Source organism: Pleurodeles waltl, chromosome 12, assembly GCF_031143425.1.
Source record: "Pleurodeles waltl isolate 20211129_DDA chromosome 12, aPleWal1.hap1.20221129, whole genome shotgun sequence".
Lineage (NCBI taxonomy): Eukaryota > Metazoa > Chordata > Amphibia > Caudata > Salamandridae > Pleurodeles > Pleurodeles waltl.
Window position 1 is genome coordinate 9,911,041 of NC_090451.1, and position 15,207 is coordinate 9,926,247.

Sequence of the window (15,207 nt, forward strand, 5' to 3'; positions counted from 1 at the left end):
AGCTCTAATGCCCTCAGGAGGATCCTTCTTTGCCAAAGAGTAACAGATTTTAATGCAAAGAACAACCCACCTGGATAGTGTTCTCTTGTGGACTGCCTTTCCTCTCCTCTTGCCCACGTATCCAATAAACAGCTGATCCTCCAGCCTGAAATCCTTTGTTCTATCAATAAAGAAGCTCAACGCCCTCTTTGGGTCTAGACGGTGCAGTCTTTCTTCCTCTTTGGAAGGATGAGGCGGAGGATAGAACGTGGACAAAGTAATTGCCTGAGCCAAATGGAAAGGTGAAACAACCTTCGGGAGGAAAGCAGCCTTGGTCCTCAACACCACCTTATCCCCATAAAAAGTTGTATAAGGAGGTTTTACTGATAAGGCCTGCAACTCACTCACTCTCCTTGCTGATGTTATAGCTATCAGGAAGACTGTTTTTAAAAACAAATACCTTAAGGGGCAAGAATGCATAGGTTCAAAAGGGGACCCCATAAGGAAAGTCAGGACCAAGGACAAATCCCATTGCGGCATAACGAATGGTTTTGGAGGATATTTATTTAGAAGACCTTTCAAGAATCTGATAACAATAGGGGATTTAAATAAAGATGGTTGGTCTGGAAGACATATGAAGGCTGACAAGGCCGATAAATAACCCTTAATGGTAGCCACTGCACAACCTTTCTGCGCTAGAGACAGAGCAAAAGACAAAATGTCCGATAGATGAGCATGTAAGGGATCAATCTGCCTCTCTCCACACCACGCAACAAATTTAGACCATCTATTAGCGTAGATAGATTTAGTGGAGTGTCGCCTGGCCGCTAATATAACATCCACTACCTCAGGCGGGAGAGAGAAGGAACTCAGGTTGCCCCGTTCAATCTCCAGGCATGTAGGTGCAAACTCTGGAGGTTGGGGTGTAAAACCTGCCCCTGCGACTGCGAGAGGAGGTCTGCCCTGAGAGGGAGACGGAGCGGAGGGCACATTGAGAGTTGGAGAAGGTCGGAGTATCATACCCTCCTTGGCCAATCCGGAGCTATTAGGATGACTAGAGCCCGGTCCTGGCGAATCTTCCTCAATACTCGAGGAATCAAGGGTATGGGAGGAAACGCGTAAAGCAACTGGCTGCACCAGGTTATTTGAAACGCGTCCCCCAACGCTCCCTGCATCGGATACTGGAGACTGCAGAATAACGGACAATGCGCGTTCTCTCGAGTGGCAAACAGATCTACCCGAGGAAACCCCCACCTCTGGAAGATTAAACGGACTTGATCTGGATGGAGACGCCACTCGTGGTCTGCCGAGAATTGGCGACTGAGACTGTCCGCACGCACGTTTAAGACTCCGGCCAGATGGTTTGCTATCAAGCAAATCTGATGGTCCTTTGTCCAGGACCATAGTCGAAGAGCTTCTCTGCAGAGAAGGTACGACCCTACTCCTCCCTGCTTGTTTATGTACCACATTGTGGTAGTATTGTCCGTTAGAACCTGTACCGACTGACCACGAAGGGAAGGGAGGAAGGCCTTGAGAGCCAGACGTACAGCCCGTAACTCTAACAGATTGATGTGAAACATCTGTTCCTCTGGAGACCAAAGGCCTTTGATCTCCAGATCCCCCAGATGAGCTCCCCACCCTAGAGTGGAAGCATCCGTTATGACTGTGGCCACTGGTGGCGACTGCTCGAACGGCTTTCCTTGTGAAAGATTGTTGCTTGCAATCCACCACTTCAAATCCACAGCAGCATCTCTGGAGATCTTGACAGTACTCTCTAGATCCCCTTTGTGTTGAGACCACTGCCTTCGGAGGCACCACTGAAGAGCCCTCATGTGCCAGCGAGCATGCGTGACCAACAGAATGCAGGAGGCAAACAGACCGAGCAGACGAAGGACCTTGAGGACTGGAACTACCGCTCCATTTCGAAACATTGGAACCAAATCCTGAATATCTTGAATCCGCTGAGGCGGAGGAAAGGCCCGACCCAATGTTGTATCCAGTACTGCCCCTATGAACAGGAGGCGCTGAGAGGGCTCTAGGTGAGATTTGGGCTCGTTCACCGAAAAACCCAGGTCGAACAACAACTGGGTTGTTGACTGCAGATGATGCGACACAAGCTCCGGGGACTTGGCTTTGATCAACCAGTCGTCCAAGTAAGGGAATACTGCTATCCCCTTCCTTCTGAGTTCTGCCGCAACCACCGACATCACCTTCGTGAAGACTCGAGGTGCTGAAGTAAGACCAAACGGAAGGACCGCAAACTGATAGTGCTGCGATCCCACCACAAACCGGAGATACTTCCTGTGTGACTTGAGTATCGGGATATGAAAGTAAGCATCCTGCAAGTCGACAGACACCATCCAGTCTTCCTTGTTCAACGCCAAAAGCACCTGTGCTAGGGTCAGCATCTTGAACTTTTCCTGCTTGAGGAACCAATTCAAGATCCTCAGGTCCAGGATTGGTCTCAAACGACCATCCTTCTTGGGAATCAGGAAATACCTTGAGTAACATCCTCGACCCCTTTCCTGCTCTGGGACCAACTCCACCGCGCCCTTTGAAAGGAGGGCTTGTACCTCCTGTTCTAGCAACAGGAGGTGTTCTTCTGAACAATATGAAGGGCGGGGTGGGATGAGGGGCGGGAACTCCCGAAAGGGAAGGGTGTAGCCTTTTCCCACAATACTGAGAACCCATGTGTCCGTTGTAACAGTCTTCCATTTGGCGAGAAAATGCTGTAATCTTCCCCCTACAGGAGAGGATTGAGTGGGGAATGGTGGAAGCCTAAGGCTGCTTCCCCTGCTGCACCCCGCCAGAGGATGAGGAAGAGGCAGAGTGCTGCTGAGAGGCTCCTCTGGTGCGGACCCTACCTCTCCCTCTAAAAGATCTATAGGGATGGGAAGAGGCAGGTTGCTGATATCTTCCCCGAAAGGAAGAGGAGGAAGAGCCACGCCCAAATCCACGAAACCTCCTGAAAAATCTGGAAGAGGCCATGGAAGAAGGAGCTTGGAGCCCTAACGACTTAGCCGTGGCCCTGCTCTCCTTAAAACGTTCCAAGGCCGAATCAGCCTTGGCTCCAAACAGTTTGTCCCCATCAAACGGGAGATCCAACAATGTGGACTGTACATCCGCAGAAAAGCCCGAGTTACGGAGCCAGGCCTGCCTCCTTGCCACCACAGTTGTGCCCATTGCTCTGGCCACCGAGTCGGTCGTATCCAGTCCAGTCTGGATAATCTGGGTCGCAGCAGCCTGGGCATTTGAAACAACGTCCAAAAGACCCTGGGGAAGTTCTGTAAATGATGAGGAAATGTCATCCATCAGAGCATGAATATACCTCCCCAGGATACAGGTTGCGTTGGTGGCCTTCAACGCCAGACTGCAGGACGAAAAAATCTTCCTGGACTGCGCCTCCAGTTTCTTTGAATCTCTGTCCCCAGCCACCGTCGGGAAAGAACCAGGCGCTGACTTGGATGAACAGGAGGCCTGCACCACCAAGCTCTCCGGCGTAGGGTGCCTAGACAGAAAACCAGGGTCAGTTGGAGCCGCCCGATACCTCCTGGCCACGGCCCTGTGAACTGCTGGGGAAGATGCCGGCCTCTTCCACACCTCTAACACCGGATCCAGCAGAGCGTCATTAAATGGCAAAAGAGGCTCTGCCGCAGCTGAGGCCGGATGTAGCACCTCTGTTAGAAGGTTTTGTTTTGCCTCCATCACCGGCAAAGGCAGGTCCAAAAAACTAGCTGCCTTCCGTACTACTGCGTGAAAGGAAGCAGCCTCCTCAGTATATTCTCCTGGGGACGAAAGATCCCACTCAGGGGAAGTGTCCAGCCCACTGGCCGACTCCAGACCACGCAGCCCATCACCCGAGTCCTCTAGCTCTCCTTCTTCCAGGGCTCGTTGGTACTCCTGCTCTTCTAATACACGGAGAGCACGTCTCCTCGAATGAAGCCGTTGCTCAATACGCGGAGTCGACAATGCCTCCGCCGAAGTCGAAGATCGGCGCCGATCTTCAGAAGCCACCGACGCCGCGTCCGGCGCCACAGGTAACTTCGGCGCCGACGAAAGAGCAGTCGAAGCAGATGGACCCACCGGAGTCACAGGCCGAAATCCCGACGTCGACGGGATGGAAATCCCCGGGGCCAATCCCTCTGAAGCCACCGGAACGGCCACCGGCGCCGACACCGGCGCCGAGCCCACGTTCCCAAACGGGAGAAAGGGCATAAAGAGTGCCGGCCGAAGAGGCGCAGGATCACCCAATGAAAAGGCCAAAGGCCCAGCCGGAGCACCCCCTGGAGCCATCTGTTGGAAGATGGCATACATCGCATTCAAGAATGCGGAACTATCGGCTCCAGGGGTGGGAAAAGCCGGATACTGGGGTGCCTGTCTCGGAGGCGACCCCGACGCCGGCCTCGACGTCTGCGACGCCGGAGATAACACCTGAGGCTCCAATACCTCAATCACCGACGCCTGTCCAGGTGAAGTCGGAGACGCCGGAGAGGGCAACGGCGTCGAAGGATGAGGCGTAACCGTGGGACTGATCTCCCATGTCCTTCGGCGCCGATCCGAAGACCTGGAACGAGTCTCCTTGCTCGAATGACGCCGAGATTCTCTACGGCGCCGGGAGTCTCGATGACGCCGATGTCTTGGCGAAGAAGACTTCTTGTGATGCTTCTCTTTTTTCGATTTCGCCATAAACAGCTTCGCCTCACGTTCCTTGAGGGCCTTTGGATTCATGTGCTGGCATGAATCACAAGTCGAGACGTCGTGGTCGGAGCTCAAACACCAAAGGCAGTCGGAATGAGGATCCGTCACTGACATCTTGCCTCCACACTCACGACAAGGCTTGAATCCAGACTTTCTCTGCAACATTATTACCACAGCGAAAGACTACGCAGCAAAAATACACTGTAACCACAAAAGTAACAGTTGCTCCCTCGAAGATAACCGTTTCGAATGCACGGAAAAAAGGGAACTGACGTCGTCACGTCGTCGAGGACCTCTTATTGCCTGTATGACGTCAGACGGCGTCGCGTGGGCTAGAGTGACGTCCTCGTCGACGTGCAGAGACTAGGAAGAAGATTTCCGTCGAATGCTGGCGCCATGGGAGAATTCATTAGGTGAGGAATCCACAGGTAGTTGTATCCATCAGAAAGGGTGTGTTAGTGGTAGTGTTGTTTTGTTTAGTAGAAGGGTAAGTAGTATAATGTGAGCTTGAAGCAGGAGTGTTGCTAGTTGTGTTAACTGTTTGAGGCTCACAATAGTCTTGCTTTTCAACATAGTGTTCCTCTTCCAGCAGGTTAAGGAGGCATTTTGTTGGGTCTGTGTGTGTGGGTGGTGAACTTGGTGGCTGAGAGAGCCATGAGGAGTGTAGTGTTTTTTGTAGGGTAGTTTTATTATGAAACAAACAAGGGGATGCGAGGTTGCTATGAGTGGCATGTTTTTTATTTTGTTTGCGTTTGTTTAGTGTGGATGGAGTATGGGTTAGGGGTGGTGGAGGAGCATGTGGATCATGATGTAAGGCTCTAAATTGTGCAATGGAGGAGAGGCGACTGAATGAAGGTTGCTGGGATGGGGTGCTTGTGGTAGGTGTTTGTGAAGAGTGGGGGGGTAGGGGTGGAGATAGGGTGGAATTTGTATCCTTTGTGTAGTCTTGGGGGTGAGAGTGGGTATGATGATGAGTGTAATGTAAGTTTGTGTTGCTTTGATGTGCTGATGTTTGTGGTTGGTATTGTTTTTGTGGAATAATGAGAGGGTCTATTGGTGTAGTTGTTTTTGGTGAGGGATTTGTATGTGAGTTAGTGCTGTTAAGTGGAATTTGAGTGTTAGATGGGGTGTTGATGTGTTTTGGAGATGAATGTATGAGGTGTATATGAGGTGATGGATGTGTGTCAGGGAGATAAGTATTAGTTGAGATGACTGGAAGAGGTAATATGTGTGGTGGAGTGAAATGTGGGGATTGTATGGTTGTGTGTAATTGGTGAGCAGGGGGGAAGAGTGTGTGTAGATGATGTTTATGAAGGCAGGGTTTTGGCATTGTTATGAGTTCAGGCGGTCTGTGTGAAGCGAACAGCGGATAGTGTTTTTGGTTAGTATGTGTAGAGAGTGTGTATCTGGGAGACTGAAACTGAGAGAATTGTATGTTGTAGTTTTGTATTGTGTGGGCGGTGGCAGGTAGTGTTAGTGGGAGGGGACAGAGTAGTGTTTGCTGTGAGTATGAAGGTGTTTGACTGTAGTAGTTATGGGGTGTATATGTATATGTGTTGTATGTAGGGTATGGATAAGTTACTTACCTGTAAATCCTAGTTCTCTTCCAGGGGTATCCTCATCAAAGTCATAAACATTGAATATTCCCGCCCTTGTGCGGGGACCCCGGAGCATATATATAAAATACATACATATTATCATGTGTAAAACAGCAATGCAGGCTATAATCATAAATAGGCTAAAATGCTTTATTTCTATGCAAGTTTTTTTTTTTTTTTTTTTATATTATAAAATCACAATAGATCATAAATATCTACCTAAGCCCCCAAAAACTGGACTTAGGGAAGTAAACAGCAGTAAATAGCAGAGAAAAATAGAAAAAACTACATTGAAAAACAATGAAGCATTCTTAGCCAATAGGCTGCATGCAGGTTAACACAGGAGAACCATAAAAACTTTGGCACCGTGCCTTTAAGACCCTGAGCACCTCCAGTATCCCACCATGCCTCAGGGGTGAAGGGAAGGTGACAGTTGGTTCACAGTTAGGTCAGTACTTTTTTACGGTGACAATCTGTGTAACTGATCAGAAAGATAATCTGTCCTGCACTTCCAGGAGACTTGAGTCCGGGGAGGAGGGTGGGTTGTTTATGACTTTGATGAGGATACCCCTGGAAGAGAACTAGGATTTACAGGTAAGTAACTTATCCTTCTCTTCCAGGGGATCCTCATCAATAGTCATAAACATTGAATAGATTAGCAAGCCCATCCCTAAACTCTGCGGACTGTCTGAAAGAAGTGCAGGAAAAGATATATATTCATGCAAATAGATTTCTAAGAGAGGCCTGCCCCACCTGGGCATCCGCTCTTGCATCCGAGTCTAAACAGTAATGCTTAGTAAAGGTATGCACAGACTTCCATGTAGCAGCCTTACAAATCTCGGAAATTGGTACATTGTTAAGGAGGGCAGCAGTAGCCGCTTTTCCCCTTGTGGAATGCGCTTTTGGCCTAGCCAGTAATCTCTTATTAGCCAGTTGGTAAGAGTTAACAATACAAGACACAATCCATCTTGATATCGTTCGTTTAGACGCTGCCTCTCCTGTTCTTAAATGACCATAATTTAGAAACAAATGGTTAGAATGTCTAATCGGTTTTGTTTTGTCCAAATAGAATTTCAGCACTCTTTTCAAGTCTAAAGAGTGCAATGCTTTCTCAGCCGGAGTCTCCGGCTTGGGAAAGAAAGTCGGTAAAGATATAGTCTGATTGATATGGAATTCTGACACCACCTTCGGAAGGAAAGATGGGTGAGTTCGCAGAACCACTCTATTATCGTGAAAAACCGTGTACGGTTCTCTGCAAGACAGAGCCTGAATTTCGCTGACCCTCCTCGCTGAAGTAATGGCCACCAAAAAAGCCGTCTTCCACGTAAGGTGCTGTAAAGAGGCCTTGTGGATAGGTTCAAAAGGAGGGCCCATAAGTTTTGACAGGACTACATTCAGTTCCCATGGGGGAGAAGGTCTCCGAATGGGAGGAAAAACCTTTTTCAAGCCTTCTAAAAAATCCTTGACTACAGGTATTGTAAAGAAGGATTCCTGAGAAGGCGACTTACGATACGCTGTAATTGCAGACAAATGAACCTTAATAGAAGATACCTGCAGACCAGACTTCACCAGATGAAGTAAATAGGACAGTATGACGTCCTCCTGAGCTCGTATGGGATTTATACCTTGTTGAGAGCACCAGATGTAAAATCTCTTCCACTTAAAAGCGTAAGAACGCCGCGTGGAAGGTCGTTTTGACTCTTTCAAGATGCTCATGCACTCCTGTGAGAGCCCTAGGTGCCCATACTGTAGGAATTCAGGAGCCATGCTGTCAAGCTCAGAGAGGGAAGGTTGGGATGTAGGATTCTGCCTTCCATTCTGCTCAGGAGATCCGGTCTGCACGGCAACCTCCTGTGAGGTCTTTCCGATAAGTTGAGTAGGTCCGTGTACCAGAATTGGCGGGGCCATTGTGGCGCTATCAGAATCATTCTGGTTCTGGAGTTGTAAAATTTGTTGATTACTGCCGGTATGAGGGGAATCGGTGGAAAGGCGTAGAGAAATGTCCCTGACCAGTTGATCAACAGGGCATTCCCTTGAGATCCCGGACGGCAGAACCTGGATGCGAAGTCTGGGCATTTCTTGTTTGTTTCGTCTGCAAAGAGATCCAACTGGGGTCGACCCCATTGACCGAAGATGTCCTCGACGACTTCGTCGTGTAGGACCCAGTCGTGCGCGTCTTCCAGATGTCTGCTCAGGAAATCTGCCTCTACGTTTTGCTGACCTGGCAGGTGTACCGCTGTGATAGACATTCCCCTGGCCAGGAGCCAATGCCATATCGTTTGGGATTCTCGAGACAGAGGTAGTGATCTTGTTCCCCCCTGTTTGTTCAGGTAATACATTGTGGTTGTATTGTCTGTCTGAATTAGGATAGATTTCCCCTGAACCAATGGAGAGAAAGATTTGAGAGCCAGATGGACTGCTCTGAGTTCCAGTAGATTTATGTGATAGTTCTTTTCCTTGTCGGACCACAGACCCTGAGCTTGGAAGGAACCCAGATGAGCACCCCAACCCTGAAGAGACGCATCCGTTACCAGAGTGTCGACTGGAATTGTCTGGTGAAACGGAGAACCTATCGACAGGTGAGGTCTGTGCATCCACCATTGTAGTGATTGAAAAGCCACTGCTGGTAGTCGAACTCTGTCCTCCCAGTGACCAGTCTTTTGGCTCCAATTGTTCTCTAATGCCTCCTGAAGGGGCCTCATGCGTAGCCTGGCATTCGGGACAATGAAGATGCATGAAGCCATGGAGCCCAGAAGCGATGTCACCTGACGAGCTGTAGGTGCATCGGCTGTTAATAGTTGTTGACACTTCCTGTGGATTGATAAAAGTCGTTCCTCCGAAGGATACACTCTTTGGAGCTCTGTGTTTAGTATCGCTCCCAGGTAGTGGAGGTTTTGTGTTGGAATCAAGGTTGACTTGTCGTGGTTGATTTGAAGACCTAGAGACTCGAAAGTTCTTAGAACGATATCTCGATGTTTTCTCGCCTGATCCGGAGATGAGGCCTTCACTAGCCAGTCGTCCAGGTAGGGGTAGACGAATATTTTTTGTCTTCGAAGGTGTGCCGCTACCACTGCTACACATTTTGAAAAGACTCGGGGTGCAGACTTCAGGCCGAATGGAAGGACTCTGAATTGGTAGTGCTGTGACGCTATCTGGAAACGTAAAAATTTCCGATGTTTGGTTGCTATTGGGATGTGAAAATATGCATCCTGTAGGTCGATGGAGCACATCCAGTCTCCCTGATACAGTTGCGGGACAATCTGGTGAAGGGCTAGCATCCTGAACTTTTGTTTTCTTATGTACTTGTTCAGGAGCCGTAAGTCCAGAATTGGCCTGAAGAGGCCCTGTTGACCTTTTTTCGCCACCAGAAAGTAACGGGAGTACACCCCTTTTCCTTTTTGTGCCGGAGGAACCTTTTCTACAGCTTTCTTTTGTAGGAGTGCGAGAACTTCCTTGCGTAGCAGGCTGAGATGAGAAGGAAAACACCTTGCTGGCGGCAAGTGTGGAGGAGGTTTTTTGAAAAGGAGAGAATAGCCATGTTCGACAATATTGAGCACCCATTTGTCTTTTGTGATGGAGTGCCACTCGCGAAGATGATGCGTAACACTTCCCCCCACAGGAGTGGTGCACAGTGCTGAGGGAAGCAATGCCTCATTGCTTTGATGGTGTCTTTGCTGTAGACTGTTGAGGTCTACTTGACCCTCGGTCTCTTGTGGGTCTACGTGCCTGAAACAGGGTACGTCCCTGTCGTTGTTGTGGCCTCTGAGACCAGTGAGGGGTTTGAACCCTCTGCTGGAATGGTCGTCTGTCATACGGCCTGTACCTCCGCCTGAAGTCTTTTTTACGTTCCAGGCCCACTGCCCTCATCGTGTCGACTTCCGTTTTCATTCGGGCCATCTCTTCATCCGCGTGGGTACCGAACAACGAACTCCCGCTGAATGGGAGGTTCAAAATGCGCTGCTGTGCTTCCTGTTTCAGACCCGTGAGCCGTAGCCAGGAAGATCTCCTAGCGCAGATTCCGTGCGCATACCCATGCGCAGCCAAATCCGCCCCGTCCGCCGCCGCGCTGATGACCTGGTTAGATACTAGGCCCCCTTCCTGCAAGATTTCCTGGAAGTCCTGTCTATCTTCCCTGGGCAACTTTTCTGTAAATCTGTGGAGTGAGTCCCACAGAGAGCGGTCATATCTGCCCAGAAGTGCTGAGGCGCTGGAGACCTTCATAGCAGATGCCGCCGTACCGCACATCTTTCTCCCCAGAGAGTCTAGGTGTCTGCTCTCCTTATCCGGGGGGACTGTGGAAGATGATGCCACAGAGTGTGTTTTTCTGGCTGCGGCTAAGATCACAGAGTCCGGTGGCGGATCCTTCCGCAGGAATAAAGGATCTTGTTCCGGAGCTTTGTATTTCTTTTGAATCCTAGCCGGGGCAGACTTGAGAGTGGCTGGAGACAGAAAAGTGTCCATAGTCGGTTGCAGCAAACCCGGTACTAGTGGCAGCAGTTTTCTCGAGACTGATCTGTGTTGTAGGGTCTCAAAGATAACTGAGGATGAGGTGGCCGGCTCCGGTACCTCAATATTTAGCTTCTGCGCTCCCCTTAGAAGAACCTCATTAAAAGTGGTGATATCATCCACCGGGGAAATCCTAGCAGGTGGAGAATCTGTGAGTGTGGGGGAGTAGCGCCCAACAGACGATCCTGAAGAAGACCAAGAAGGTGATCTTCTGCGTGGTGTTCGTGACCTGGTTCTCCTTCGGGAACGGGACCTGCTCCGAGAGGCTGTAGCAGAGTGTGCAGGTCTTGTGGTCGGCTGACGAGAAGCAGAACGAGCCCGTCCTGATCTAGCTGTAGGCGATGGCGTTCTCGGTAATGAGGCAGTAGGAGAATACATCCTAGAGTATTGTGAATCCGGGGATGCTGCCGGTCTATTCAGGCTCTCTAACCATCTGGGTGATAGAGTGATGGGAGAAACATGCCCCGATGCTCTGGAATGGGATGATGCACTCCTTATAGAGACCACCGGTGAGGGAGCTTTGTCCGCTGGCTCTACTGCCTGTGACACAGCTGAAGGTTGTGTCGACGTCGATTGTATCCTCGACGTCGAAGGTTGCGATGGCTGATCTGTTCTCGACGTCGAAGGTCTTGACGTCGGAGGACTTGCCGTCGAGTGTCTTGACGCCGATCGCCTATCGCGGGACCTGGACCTACTCGCTGTCGTGTGTCTCGACGTTGAGTGGCGAGTGGTCGACGGCGGATGTTCATGCCGTCGAGGTGTTTTTGGTGTCGTGTCCTTCGACGCCAAGGGGTGAGACGTTCTCGACGGCGAACGGGAGCGCCGGAGATGGCTCGACGCCGAACGGCGGCCTGCCGTCGACGGAGATGTACCCCTGTGTCCATGCTTCGACGTTTTGTCCCTCGACGTCGGTCTGGTCGCCGTCGACGGCGATCTATGCCGGTGAGACGGTGGTGCCGATGACGTCGATGGAGAACAAACAGGCACAATCCTACCTGTCGACGTCGATCGGGCCATTCCTTCTGCTGTAGGTCTGGGAAGTGAAGAGGATGTTGACTTTTTCCTCTCCTGAAGCCCATGTAGCCTGATCTTCTCTCTGTCTTTGAGAGTCCTCCTTGACATGTTCTTACAATACTTGCAGGTGTCAGGACAGTGACTCTGTGGCAGGCAGACAATACACAGAGAGTGTGGGTCTGACTGGGCTTTCTTCTTCCCACAAGAAGGACATTTTACAAAAAGAGATGGCATTTTCTGTCAAAAAAGACTTCCAAACTCAGACAAAAGATGTTATCTGTCGAGTAAACAGGAAAAACACTATTTTTAAGGATTTTTCTGAAGAAAAACTCAGAAAAACTGAGAGCTCAATGCTCCAGGATCCTCTCAGAAGAAGCCGGAAAAAAGAACTGACCTAACTGTGAACCAACTGTCACCTTCCCTTCACCCCTGAGGCATGGTGGGATACTGGAGGTGCTCAGGGTCTTAAAGGCACGGTGCCAAAGTTTTTATGGTTCTCCTGTGTTAACCTGCATGCAGCCTATTGGCTAAGAATGCTTCATTGTTTTTCAATGTAGTTTTTTCTATTTTTCGCTGCTATTTACTGCTGTTTACTTCCCTAAGTCCAGTTTTTGGGGGCTTAGGTAGATATTTATGATCTATTGTGATTTTATAATATAAAAAAAAAAAAAAAAAAAAAAAAAAAAAACTTGCATAGAAATAAAGCATTTTAGCCTATTTATGATTATAGCCTGCATTGCTGTTTTACACATGATAATATGTATGTATTTTATATATATGCTCCGGGGTCCCCGCACAAGGGCGGGAATATTCAATGTTTATGACTTTGATGAGGATCCCCTGGAAGAGAATGTGTTGGGTGGTGGGGCAATGCAATATGTCTGTGGTCAGTTTGTGATGCATGAGTTGGATATCTTTGCAGATAATGTGTTTGCATGTTGAGGGATGTGTTGGGGTAGAAACCATTCCTGGTGGAATGAGAATTGGGCAGCATTTTTGGTCCTAGTCCCTAGTCCCTACCTGTCCCGAACAGGCCCAAACAGGCAACTGCCCTTGTCCTCTCCGCCCTTTGCCTCGACGCCTGGGCTCAGACGCCCTGAATCCTAGCCTTTTATAGCCCTACTGGCCAATAAGAAGCTGGTCCTAACCCTAGCCAATCCGATTTTAAACTCTGATTTAGCCAACTAATGGGAGACCCAGCCCTAATCACCAGTCACAGCCCTATTTCCTGACCCCCAATCACAGCCCCAGCCCTACAACCAACAGCCAATCAGAATCCCAGCCCTATCCACCAATCATAGCCCTAGAACCAACAGCCAATCAGAATCCCAGCCCTATCCACCAATCATAGCCCTAGAACCAACAGCCAATCAGAATCCCAGCCCTATCCACCAATCATAGCCCTAGTACCAACAGCCAATCAGAATCTTTTTTGCTATTTGCTATTGTTTGCACTGTTCTATGATTATTTAATTGTCTAATTTTGGTGTCTAGTGTACATATTGTGTATAATACTTACCTCCAGAAGGAGTATTGTCTCTAAGATATTTTTGGTACTGTGTCACCCAAATAAATACCTTTATTTGTGGTAACGCTGAGTATTGTCTTTACTTGTGTAGAAATACTGTGGGGGTCATTCTGACCCCAGCCGGCGGCGGAAGCCGCCGTTCTGGCGGGAACCGCCAGAAGACCGTACCGCGGTCAAAAGACCGCAGCGGTCATTCTGACTTTCCCGCTGGGCTGGCGGGCGACCGCCCAAAGGCCGCCCGCCCGCCCAGCGGGAAAGCACCAGCAACGAGGATGCCGGCTCCGAATGGAGCAGGCGGAGTTGCTGGTGTGCGACGGGTGCAGTTGCACCCGTCGCGATTTTCAGTGTCTGCCAAGCAGACACTGAAAATCTAAATGGGGCCCTGTTAGGGGGCCCCTGCAGTGCCCATGCCAGTGGCATGGGCACTGCAGGGGCCCCCAGGGGCCCCACGACACCCGTTCCCGCCATCCTGTTTCTGGCGGTGAAAACCGCCAGAAACAGGATGGCGGGAAGGGGGTCGGAATCCCCATGGCGGCGCTGCTTGCAGCGCCGCCGTGGAGGATTCCCTGGGGCAGCGGGAAGCCAGCGGGAAACCGCCGGCTTCCCTTTTCTGACCGCGGCTTTACCGCCGCGGTCAGAATGCCCCCGGAAGCACCGCCAGCCTGTTGGCGGTGCTTCCGCGGCACTCTGCCCTGGCGGTTTACAACCGCCAGGGTCAGAATGACCGCCTAAGTGTTTACATAGTTCACCCTGTCTTAGTTATAGCAGAAGCACGCTTTGGGGGTCATTCTGACCCCCGCCGGCGGCGGAAGTCGCCGGCCTGGCGGGAACCGCCAGAAGACCGTACCACGGTCAAAAGACCGCGGCGGTCATTCTGACTTTCCCGCTGGGCGGGCGGGCGACCGCCCGCCCGCCCAGCGGGAAAGCACCAGCAACGAGGATGCCGGCTCCGAATGGAGCCGGCGGAGTTGCTGGTGTGCGACAGGTGCAGTTGCACCCGTCGCGATTTTCAGTGTCTGAAAATCGCGACGTGTCCCCTGTTAGGGGACCCCTGCAGTGCCCATGCCAGTGGCATGGGCACTGCAGGGGCCCCACGACACCCGTTCCCGCCATCCTGTTTCTGGCGGTGAAAACCGCCAGAAACAGGATGGCGGGAAGGGGGTCGGAATCCCCATGGCGGCGCTGCTTGCAGTGCCGCCGTGGAGGATTCCCTGGGGCAGCGGGAAGCCGGCGGGAAACTGCCGGCTTCCCTTTTCTGACCGCGGCTTTACCGCTGCGGTCAGAATGCCCCCGGAAGCACCGCCAGCCTGTTGGCGGTGCTTCCGCGGTCAGAATGACCGCCTGTTTAACTATAAGTGGTATTGCATGAGCTTTGCATGTCTCCTAGTTCAGCCTAAGCTGCTCTGCTATAGCTACCTCTATCAGCCTAAGCTGCTAGAACATTACTACATTTCACTAATAAGGGATAACTGGACCTGGTATAAGGTGTAAGTACCCAAGGTACCCACTACAAACCAGGCCAGCCTCCTACAGTGAGGCATATCTTTGCAGTGCACTCCAACCCATGACAGATGATGGCCCGCCCCCCTGCCAAGGAGACAGTAAGGCAGTGTATGTACTTAAACTCAAGACCAATCCATCAGACAGCAAGGCACATTGCTGCAGTGTACTCCAAACCATTACCTCCATGCTGTTTCATGTGTTTTGGACTTCCATTTGGTGCTGTCTGCTCTGAGTTTGCAGGCTGTGTCCTCTGCTCTGAGGCTCATCCGCGGTGTCATCCATGTTCATTTGATGACCTGCCTCCAGAGAGTCGACCACCTTCCTGCCTCACCTTGCAGGAGTTTGGGCCATACAAGGAGGTGCACAGACTGTACTAAGAGC

The 15,207-nt window shown here is 50.6% G+C and overlaps 1 protein-coding gene across 1 annotated transcript in view; it reads right to left on the reverse strand.

The window, feature by feature from the left end:
* Positions 1-15,207, reverse strand: part of PCSK4 (proprotein convertase subtilisin/kexin type 4) — a 2,195,633-nt gene that overhangs the window by 519,338 nt on the left and 1,661,088 nt on the right. The gene's annotated exons all lie outside the window — the stretch shown is intronic.